The following is a 10,933-nucleotide window of genomic DNA, read 5'->3' on the forward strand; positions in this document are numbered from 1 at the left end:
AATCTCCCTTGTGATTTAACCCAGTTTGCGTTGGATTTTCTGTTACCTGCATCCAGAGACTTCTAACCTACACAGTGACTTTGGCAGGATCAGTTCCAGAGGAGTTTTTAGGGGCAGAAGTCAGACTGGGGTGGTATGAGGATTGAATGAGAGGTGAAGCATAGAAGACAGTGAGAGAGCCTCTTTCAAAAAGCTTAGCAGAGAAAGAAGGACATAGGTAAGGCAGTAGATGGGGATAGAGTTTGACAGTAGTATAATTGTTTAGTCAAATATGTGGATGACTTGAGCTTGTTAAAATGCTAATGGGAAGGGGCCAGTAAAAAGAAGAGGCTGCAAATAGAGCCAGGAGAGAAACTTTTTCATAGAGTGAAGTATCTCACTCTATGAAGAGAAGGGGAAAAATAATGAGATTCTGGAATAGGTGGAGGAGGAAGAAGAGTTCTCCCATCCTGACATCTGGGATGGAAAAGGAGATGCAGATAAATTTGTACTGTGGAGGCAAGATGTCAGGAAGGTTCTTTTTTGATCATCTCAATTTTCCTGTGAAGTATCAGGGAGAAAGGAGAAGATGTGGACAAAATTCTAAGGAGCTATCCAGCTATAAGGCACCATTTTGTACTTACGTAAGTTGGGGCTATAATCAGCTCATTGGGATCGCATCTCTTTGGCAAAATGAGTACTTTTCACTCTCCACCTTGTAGAAGATGCCCTAGAGACAGACTTAAGAAAGAGAGATATCTGAGAGTGGCAACAAGCCTGTGATTCATGTAATGAAAATTGCAAAGGTCAAAAAAGGTTCCCCAAATTCTGGGCTTCTTCTCCTTGGTGACCTATGTTGTCCATTCTAGACCCTTTTTCTGAGATGGAGTTCAGAGTTTGGGGAGTCATTATGGCTATTGGTCGCTGAACAAATGTGATAAACAGCTGGGTAGAGTCCATCTTAACATGGCTTTTCTCTCAAACCTCTTGTCTGAACTTTAATAATCGAATGTTTGGAAATCATTAGGTAGCTGCCTTGACTTGTTTAACTCGATGGCCTGAGACATTTCATCAAGCTGACACAGTATTTATGTCTTAATAACACAATAACATTTAGTGAGCACCGTGGTTTCTGAAGGATTTATGCCTGATCTGCAATTGGAGGATGATTTATGTGCAAGTGAGGGGTAGAGTTATGAGAGACACCCTGTATCCTGCTGCTGGATTGCTTTCCATGGGGGTGGAGAGAAGATGGCAATGTTCACTCCCTGACGTTTTTCCTTGATAGTTTTTTCATTATAATAAAATGAGAAGTCTGAAATAGTTCCCTTTTCTCTGCAAAATGTTTCCAATCACTCTGGTTCCCATTAAATTCTGGATCCGTCTTGGACAAGACAAGGGTGAAAGCAGTCATAGGAACTCAACACCAGACAAGATTCTTCAGTTTTCCCATCACTGATTTGACCTTGCTGAAGGGAATGTGCAATAGGCATGCTGTGTGCATCTAGGTGCAGAAAGCCTCAGTGTGAAGGTCACTAGATACTTTTCTCAAGTCTGTGCTGATACACACAACAAATCAGCTAGTGGGTCCCCAGGATGCCAGGGAGGTCACAGTCAACACTGAGAGGTGGCTCCCTAGAGACATCAATGTGGAGGAGTCCCCAGTGGTTCAGAGCATGGGCTTTGGAGTCAGCATTCCTGAAACTGCGTCCTGGCTGCACTGTTATCTAGCTGTGCAACGTTGGGCCCATTATTTAATCTTTGTGCCTCAACTGCCTCACTTAAAAGTTGGGGCAATAATACCTAACTCAGGGAGTTGTTCTGAGAAAATTTCACTCTAAGAATTTCCAAAATTCCAGTAGTAGAATAATCAAAAGGGGAAAAAAGAAGTAGAAGCAGAGGTAAACAAGCTTGTTTTTAGCCTCAGAAAACCTTGGAAGAGCAAAAAGAGAATTGGACTTAGAGTTTGAAGTCCTGGTTTAACTTCTAGCTCTTCTTTGCTCGCTATGGAAATGATAAACATGCATTCCATGTGGCTGTTGTGAGAAATACATGAGAAATCATTTATGAAAGCACCTAATACTTGGCAGATGCTAAATATATGTGTATTTTCTTCCTTCTTTCCAAGCAAGCAGAAAAAAAATAGTTTAAATCTTGATTATCACAGTGTCACATCACAAGGGTGGTGTCAGTTTTGCAGAGTAAGTCTATTCTTGCATAAATTTGTGAAGCAGGCATAGATTTCCTTTGGCTTCCTCCCACGTTGCCTCTTAGCCTCCTTTCTCCATCCAGCCACATCTACTTCCAGCCTCCACACAGACTTGCCTTTCTGAATTGTTGTCACAGGTAAAAAGCAACACTTGGTTAAGTTGCAACTCATAATGGCTGAAAAGGTTATGAAAACCAAGGGTACTGGAATTTTAAAACCCCAAGGAGGAAAGGAAAGTCTTAAAGACTTATGGGCACTATAATGATAATGAAAAATTTTAGAAAGACTTTTTATATGCAGACCCTTTCTAGCCTTTCCATCTTTTCCACAATATCAACTAGCCAGATAGCCCGAGGGCTCTAAATTTTCCAGATCCTCCGTTTTTGCTCAAGCCAGTTGTCACCAACCTGCTCTGCCCTCATGTGGCCCCACCGACCCTAGTCCCTTTACTAACAGATTCCGTCCTTCACTACATTTGTCACTAAGTTGTTCTGGGAGCTCGTGCACCAGGCTGGAAGGATGATAAGTCCATGTTGTCATAGCTCTTTTTTATCCTTTTCCTTCTGTCACACACTCATTACTATGAAATAAATGCCCAAAGTAGCCCAAATTTCTCATAACGCAAAGCTTCCATAGTGCTTTCTATTTCTAATTTAAGAAAAATCTGCACATGTTATCAAATTTAAATTTCATTCAGGTATTTATTTCTTAAGCAATAAGGAAAGAAGGAAACACACGTGGTTTCCAAAAATGCCTCAGAGTTGCCCATTTTTTCTCAAAATATTTCATTTCCTTTGGATCTGAGGGAAGGTAAATAAAATGATAATTCATTTACTTCAAGCAAACTTTTTGAAGGTAAGAAACATGGATTAGTACATAGACCTAGAATGGCAATATTTCTTTTATTCAGTTCTGTAAGTATTTACCACACATCTGCAACATGGCTAGGGGTTGCCCAGGACACAGCTTAGACCTGGCTTCTGCTCTCTGAGAGAGCATACCCTCTGCATATGGAGTATATGAATATTACCAGGTTGATTCAAATTACTTGTTTAGGTTGTCCATCTCCCATCACTAGACAGTGATTTACTCCAAGGCAGGAAAGTGGCTTAGTTAACTTTCTGATTCAGATGTCTCCTGTCCTCAGTTGAAACTTTGAGTTCATTTTGATGCAAATTTTAATACTACTTTATATTCCCCAGAGGAAAGGAATCCCCAGCACCAACAGTATTATTGAACAATAGAGACTTTCCTGAAGTTTTTGCAGGAGAGGTTGATATGGGGGTTTAAATCTTAAAGCCCACAAGTGAACTTCTTAAAGTTATTCATGAGACAGGGGTTTTCTCCAAATTCCTTTCATCTTCCCAGACAGTGAATGCAGTTCTCAGGTCTGAGCAGTTGTGCTAGTTCAGCAGTGGGGTAAGCAAAGCCTGAAATCCAGCCCTGAAATCCTCTCAAAGCTGAGGGCTGTAGCCACCAAAAGGAATGAGCTCCTTTCTATTTGCACATAGGCACCGTCCACTTTGCAAACCACGCCTGGCAGCTACATCTAACCTGAACAGGAACATTTTCCTACTTCCCACAAAAGGTCTAATGATTTAGAGGCCCTGGTACTTCTTTGCCCTCTCAGTACATGTGTGCTGAACCTCATTTAGAATAAAAGTTTTACAAGTAAGAACAAGTATAAGACATTATCAGACGATACTAAAAGAATATTAGAGACGAGATGCAAAGTAGTCTTATAGTAGAAAGTGGTATGTTTTTGAGTGCTCCTATATTATACCAGTAAGAAATTATGTGCGCTGGCAAAATTTGCTGCAGCATCAACAGAATTCTTACTAAACTCGGGTTTATCATGTGAACAACATTTTTTCAAAGCAAAGTCTGCAAGAATATTTTATACATCTCTTTTTAACTCAAAATTTAATTCCGAGCAATAGGAAAATGAGGACAGTTTGTTCTCCATGAGTGAAAGTTAGAATTATAAAATGTCTTTAAAGAAATAATTTTTTTCTCCCAATTACTCAATAACTTCTAATTAGGACAACAAAATGTTGCCAAGTGGAGGAACTTCAGCAAACTACTTTAGTAAAAACATAAAAGTTTGTAATCAAAATACAGATTTATGTATTGCGAATAAGTCTTTCCAAAATTTGGAAATTTCCTCTCTCATAAGTAAATTAAGCATATCTCTTTGCATTTTTATTGAGTTACATTTGTTTAGTAAACTACTTGTAACTCTTTAAAAGTAAATTTTATCTTTATTTCTGTGAAAATAAAGATAATAAACCCAAATAATAATCATCAGGGTTCATTCTACTTTTTTTTCCCCAGTGCAACTGTATATGTAGGATTACTACCCCTCCCGCTACACCCTCCTTCCCAGGCCTCTCCACCCCCAGCATCCACAGACACATAGACACTATTAAGTCCCCAGGGAAGGGAATATAGAAGTGCCGCTATTGGATGTGGTCGGGGCTCATAAATAAAAGAGTTAAAGTTCAGTTACCTGGAAATACCTACATCAGGCCAAGGCTGCAATCATTCTCTCACTTATAAATTCTGAGTTTAAATTAAACCAAATCTAAGTCCTTCTTGGTTCCAGCTCTTCTCTTTTGGCGAAGCTTGCATTCTTGGTTCAAAGAAAAGAAAGCCTTGCTTTTTTTTTTAAAGGGGCTCATGGCTTCTTGGACATTGAATGGCTTTTACAAAGTACCATTTTGTTGAGGGCAAAAGAATAAGAAACAGCTGGGTTACATTTCCTTTGAAATGTACATTTACTTAAAAATTGAACACAAAAAACTAAAAAGCACTAGGAAAAAACACTTTTTGGTTTTGCCAAGACCCAAACTATTTAAGAAAAAGAGAGAATAAGAGTGGAGAGAAAAGAATAGTCTAAAATGTTTTGCCAAACCAGGTTTCCCTTCTGTGGTCCTAAAGTTTGTTAAGCCCAAAATAAAACAGTGCAAGACACAGAATTAGTTTGAACTGGTTCTGGAAACAGTTATGGGTCTGTTAAGTATGAAGGGATTCAATCAATACTTCTGCTCTCTGTTCTCCTCTATCCCAAGAATAGTTGCAGTCATTTTTTTCTTACTAGTTTCTGAATTTTGCCAAACTCTCCCTGATAGATAGAAGGTTTCTAAACAGAGGGATTGAATTTAAGTAGAAAACTACATTTTAGTTGCTTAAGTTCCTGGAAACATGGTTGTGCTACAAATAGTAAATAAATAATAAAAGTGATTCCATGGAATGAAAGGCTGCTAGCTCTCTGCCAACTGGCTTTCATCACACAACAGAAAAAGAAAAAGTCAGTCTTGCCCTAGGATTATAGGTAAAATGGGTCCATATGTAGTCATGTTGTCTTCAATTCATTTTAACAAGCATTATTCTGCACCTACCAAGTTTTAATCGTAGCACTAGGTGCTCTAAGGGGATTTTTAAAATGAGCATTCAGCTCAGAAGTGGATAGAAGACAAGAAAAAGTAAAAGACAAAGTATAGACTAGAACCCAGAAACAAACAGCTCCCATTTCCCAACATAGAACTTGTACTATTCAATTCCAGAGTTCTCAAGATGCAAACCTTCATGAAATTATCTCTTTTCTAAAGTAGTTTACAATTTAGGGTACGGAAATGTATATCAAAAAACTTTCATAGAAGATACTACCTGACTCTTCCATTGTTTCAGAAATACTTTAAGTGTTTCAGAATGGCTGAATTGGGAGTGATTAATTGTGCTTATTTGAAAGTCTCCCTTTAGAATTTCCAGCACTGAGTTAACTGACAAGAAAAGTATTTTTATGGTTTAATACATTTATTAGGCAGAAATTTAACTCCCTCATGCCAGTGTTGGCAAAATTGAGAAAAGTCAATCTTCTATACTTGCAATTTTTCATCTTTTCAGATTTCTTTCCATCCCTCAACACAAACAGAAACCCAGGTTTCTTATTACACTTCAATGCTGCCTGTAATTTTCCAGTGAAAATAATTTATGTCGGTTAACACTAAAGTAACCCTATTTTATATTTTCCTGAAAGTCTGTGTATTTTTAAGAAGACATTTGAGAGAGGATTTTAATAACCCATAAAGACTATTTTCCATCAGAATTTCTAAGTAAACAAGTAAGATAGGAGCTATAAGGAGAAGGGTCCAGGGCTGGCAGTAGACAGATGATGGTATGCCACTGTCAGGGACTAAAAGGGGTGTTTTATCATGACTAAAATAGGGGAGGGAAAAATTATTTTGATCTTCAGTGAAGTTTCAGACATATGGTTGGCACCAAGGACCCAACATGATAATGCAGCACCGTGTAGGACCCAACAGCTGGGAATCCTGGCAACATGTGACACTCAGGTCCTGTAATACAGACCAACTTGCAGACAGTTGTCAGGGGCTGAGTACTTGGGTACCCAGGCACTAGCCCCTGGCCTGGGTTCAGGAGAACTCCTTTGTCTGGAGAAGGAAAAGGCAGGATCTGAAGAAAGGACCTGGGAAACTAGTTCCTCAGTAGGAGGCTCAGAACAGAAGCTCCAGAGTGAACTGGGACAGCTGGTAGGTTTCCGAGAGGGTATAACAGCTGGGAGGGTGTGTTTAAAGTGCTGATACAGACTCAGACTCAAAAACAAGAACCTCAGTCTCCCAAAGCTCCATCATCAGCATGAAGTCACTGTTGGAAGGAGCTGGGAGTCCTGAACTAAGGTGGGAACTCTTTCGGTCAACACTGGAGCTGATTAAGTCAGCTCAAGAATGTAGCCGGCCCATGGGAGGAGGAAAAGGAGAAGGCAAAAGCACGGAAGAGGGGTCAGGAGATGGCAGACATGGATTTCTTTATGTGGAAGAAATATACCAAGTATGACGAAGGCAGACTTTCTTTGGTGTTGAAAGGATGCGCCTATTTCTCCTTCTGCTTAGACATTTATCTCAGGAATATGCTGCTTTTTGTGGCGGTGGGGGAGGGTTACTGCACAGCTTGTGGGATCCTAGTTCCCCGACTAGGGATTGAACCCCGGCCCCTTGCGGTGGAAGCGAGGAGTCTTAACCACTGGACCACCAGGGAATTCCCTGGAATATGCTGCTTTTGAAGTCTGATATAGTACTGCCTTTTCTCCTTTCAGCAAATGTCTCTGCTCTCCACCTCTCAAAAGGGCAATAGAGAACCCAAGATTCAACTTTAAATGTTTGATAGAGTAGGATTTACATGTTTCCAAATGAGGGTATTGAAAATACTTAAAATAGAAAGAGACTTCCAAAAATTCCAGTAAGATAATTTCATTTTTTTTCAAAAGCTAATGAAACTTGATGATATAGTCATAGGAAATAAGAAATTTCTGGGTCAACTTAGGATGGTAAAAACTTTGAGATCAGGAACCATGTCTCTCATTCTATTAGTATCCTCTTAAAACTGCAGAAGCTCTGGCTTGTCTTAATAAAGACTCCATTCTACTCTGCCCCCCTCTCTCAGGTTCCTGATCTGCCCATCCAACTCTCACTTCTGTTTTTCCTTCCTAACTTGCCCTCCTAGTAGTGACCTGCCTCCCAGCCTCTGCCACAGCCAGTAGCATTCCAGCCACCCCACTGATTGCATCCCAGAGTTTTCTAAATCCAGTATCTCTCTCTCTGTTCTTGATTAAACCTAAATAACTTCAACAGTACCTAATAGCACTTAGCACTTAAAAAGTTGGCTGAAAACACTTAATGAATTTACTTCAACTCTTCTCTTAACTAATAGTGAATAAAAATGGGATTTACCAAGGTATCCTATATGTGGTATATTGAAAAGACTTCTAAACTACACCTGGGATCAGAAGACCCAGTGCCATGGAAGGCAAACACGAGGTGTTCTGCCTGTGTCGTGGGGGCAAGGCAGGCTACAAGTGGGATAATAGAGCCTCCCATGCCTTATTTTATGGGTTGTTGTAAGGACCAGAATAAAATAGGGAGGACAAAAAAAAAAAAAAACACCAAAAACACTTGTACAAACTTTATTAAATCATGGCACAGACTTAAATATTATCTGAAAAAATGCATTTCTGTGGAATGGCCTTATTCAGTTCCCTGTGGGGCTGGATAAGTGAGATATCTCTATATTTGATTCTGTTTAAAAAGAACACAAACAGTTTGGGACTTTTAAGAAAACTCTGTGCTTCTCTAGCAATGTTGAAACTGACCACAAGCCACTCCTGCTGCAGACCGGAATACTAAAAACCCTCTGATGGCAAAAGTTCTGTTTTAGAACAGAAACGTAAGTCAGTCCCCTGCAGGATGGTTTATCGTTGTTGTTGCTGCTGCTGGCTAACATAAAAGTTTCTCCAAAGGAACTTCCTGGGAACGCCTCTGCCTCTCTTCCCCTCTGGCTCTTCAGCCTCTCCTTCCCGCCATGTGTACCCCATCAACAGGGATGTGCCACTCTAAGTGTCCAATAAAGAAAGCAGCATGTGCTCTGAAAGAACAGGTTTGCCAACATGAAACAGTAAAATGCAGACGAGGAAAGCCTCCTCTTCAGGTGTAAACTAAATGTTTGCCTATTTTTCAAAAAACCAGAAGGAGCCATGGTTCTTCCAGGACTGATTTCTTCCGAACACTGTGCTTTGATAGGCTGGTTCTTGTCTCCTGTGGACACTGCTTCTAGTCATGGGCACCTGTGCCACCCCCAACATACCCACAAGTAACAGGTTGTCAGAATGAAATGATTCCAGTCTTAGTCTTACCCATGGCTCCAAGAAAATAGGCTCCAACTCCTCCCATACCCCAGTGTAAGATTATACAAACAGGGTTTGCAAGAAGATGCCTAATTACAGGCTTCAGTACCGTCACCTGGCACCCACTTGTTTGCATAAAACATTTGAAGTTAAAGTGCCTGAGGAGTGTAAAATCAGAAAGGATTTTTGAAAGTGCTATTAGTGTACTGTGTATTCCGTCCTCACCACGTCTCCAACAGTAATTCTAGGGAAACGGGCATTTTGGAGAGTTTGATATGTGTTTATGTGTTCTCTGGTGCTCAGCACATAGAGTGGCATCTGGCTCGCACCTGAGAAATCTGAAAGACGAGACTGCAGCTGACTAGGTGGTCTGCCAGCAGAGCAGAGATGGGGCATTGGGGACAACCTGCATTTCCAGGGTGTAACAGTGGGATACATAGTTTCGTTTTCATGGGGGAGGGGGGGGAGAGAGAGGGATGCCATTGCATAGCAGTACTAAGCTTTTACAAGTAAAAGTATTTCCCCCTTTTAGAGTACTTGAAGGAGGGAGGAATGAACATGGAGTATCAATCCTGCTGCAGGTGCTGAAAGAAGATGAAATCAGGGTGGGAATCAGGCTGAACACACAACCTGCTGTAATGATTCCCCCCCCCCACCACCAATATGCACCACCACACACACACACACACACACACACACACACACACACACACACACACACACACACACACACACACACACACACACACACCACCCCCCCCCCCCCCCCCGATATGATCTAATCCAGCCTCTGGGAACTCCCTACTTCTCGTCCAACATCTAGGCATCTTTGTCTGGTGAACACCCCTTAGGAAAATTTTCTAAATCTTGCTTAGCTTAAAGATTGGATGGAGGTTAAAATTTTTTTAAAAAATGCCTCTGGGAGAAGTAACATTTAAACTCCTGTCTTTCATTTGCACTTCCGTGTTAATAAGTTTCAAATTTTTGCTTTACAGATGATTTCATTGAAGAGAGTTTGAGAATTAAAGAGCATTGAGACAAGAAACTTTGCTAAGAGAGGAAAAGGGAGTTTGGAGGGTGGAGTGTAAAATTATTAATTTTTCCTGTTGCTCATTTTTGTTTTGGATCCACACTAAGCTGAATATCTAAAACTTAGCACAGAAAAAAAGCTTTCCTGACAGGAAACACGAGTTATTTCTGAGAGTGTTTTTGGATGGTGTGGCAGGCTGCCATGCCTTTGGCATAGACTACCACTAACTGAAACTTGTGTGTTTATAGTGTTGATGTGTGCCTGATGAGTAAAAGATTAAACCACTGTGCCCTACCCCTGAGGGTTGCCCTTCTTAAGATGTAGAATGGATGTAGCTCACTCCCAAGGTTGCAGTTCTCAGCAGATCAGCAACAGATTTTGATATGCAAGCCAGTCAAACCAGACAGCCTGACTTTTTCTTACCCAACAGAAACTTGAATTTCTAAAATGTATTCACATCTCATCATTTAGGGATTTATGCCTGCAAGTCCACTATCATTAAAGAGTTATACGTGAACATTCCCCTTTCCATGGTAGGGATTACAAACCCCTAATGATAGTAAATTATTCTCTCCTGCACTGTATACTACGATTACACCGTGGAATTTTCTAGGCTGTTTTGTAAGACACTACAGCACTGATGAAGTGTTATTTATACTGCATACTGACTTTCTGTTTTGCTTTTCTTGAAGTTTCTCCTTGTTCCATCTTTTTTGATTTATCCTACATTTAGCAGACCTATGTCTGAAAGCCATTTTTCTGTCACTCTTCAAACTTTAAATGAACAAGAGTTTTTATGAAGTGTAATTTTCAATAACAAGGAAATATTAGAAGCCCCTCTTGGAGTTCTTGTACCATTCCTGCCTGTGATTTTTCTGATTTTCTTTTTTTTTTTTTTTTCTTGGTTCCCTACCAGTGCTGTCTATGGTTGTCATAGCTTCTGATATATGGTAATAAGGATCCAGTGGAGGGTCAGAAAAATCTCCTCTTCCTTACTTATCCAATACCAAGAAAT

The sequence above is a fragment of the Tursiops truncatus genome, chromosome 1 (genome assembly GCF_011762595.2).
Source record: "Tursiops truncatus isolate mTurTru1 chromosome 1, mTurTru1.mat.Y, whole genome shotgun sequence".
NCBI lineage: Eukaryota > Metazoa > Chordata > Mammalia > Artiodactyla > Delphinidae > Tursiops > Tursiops truncatus.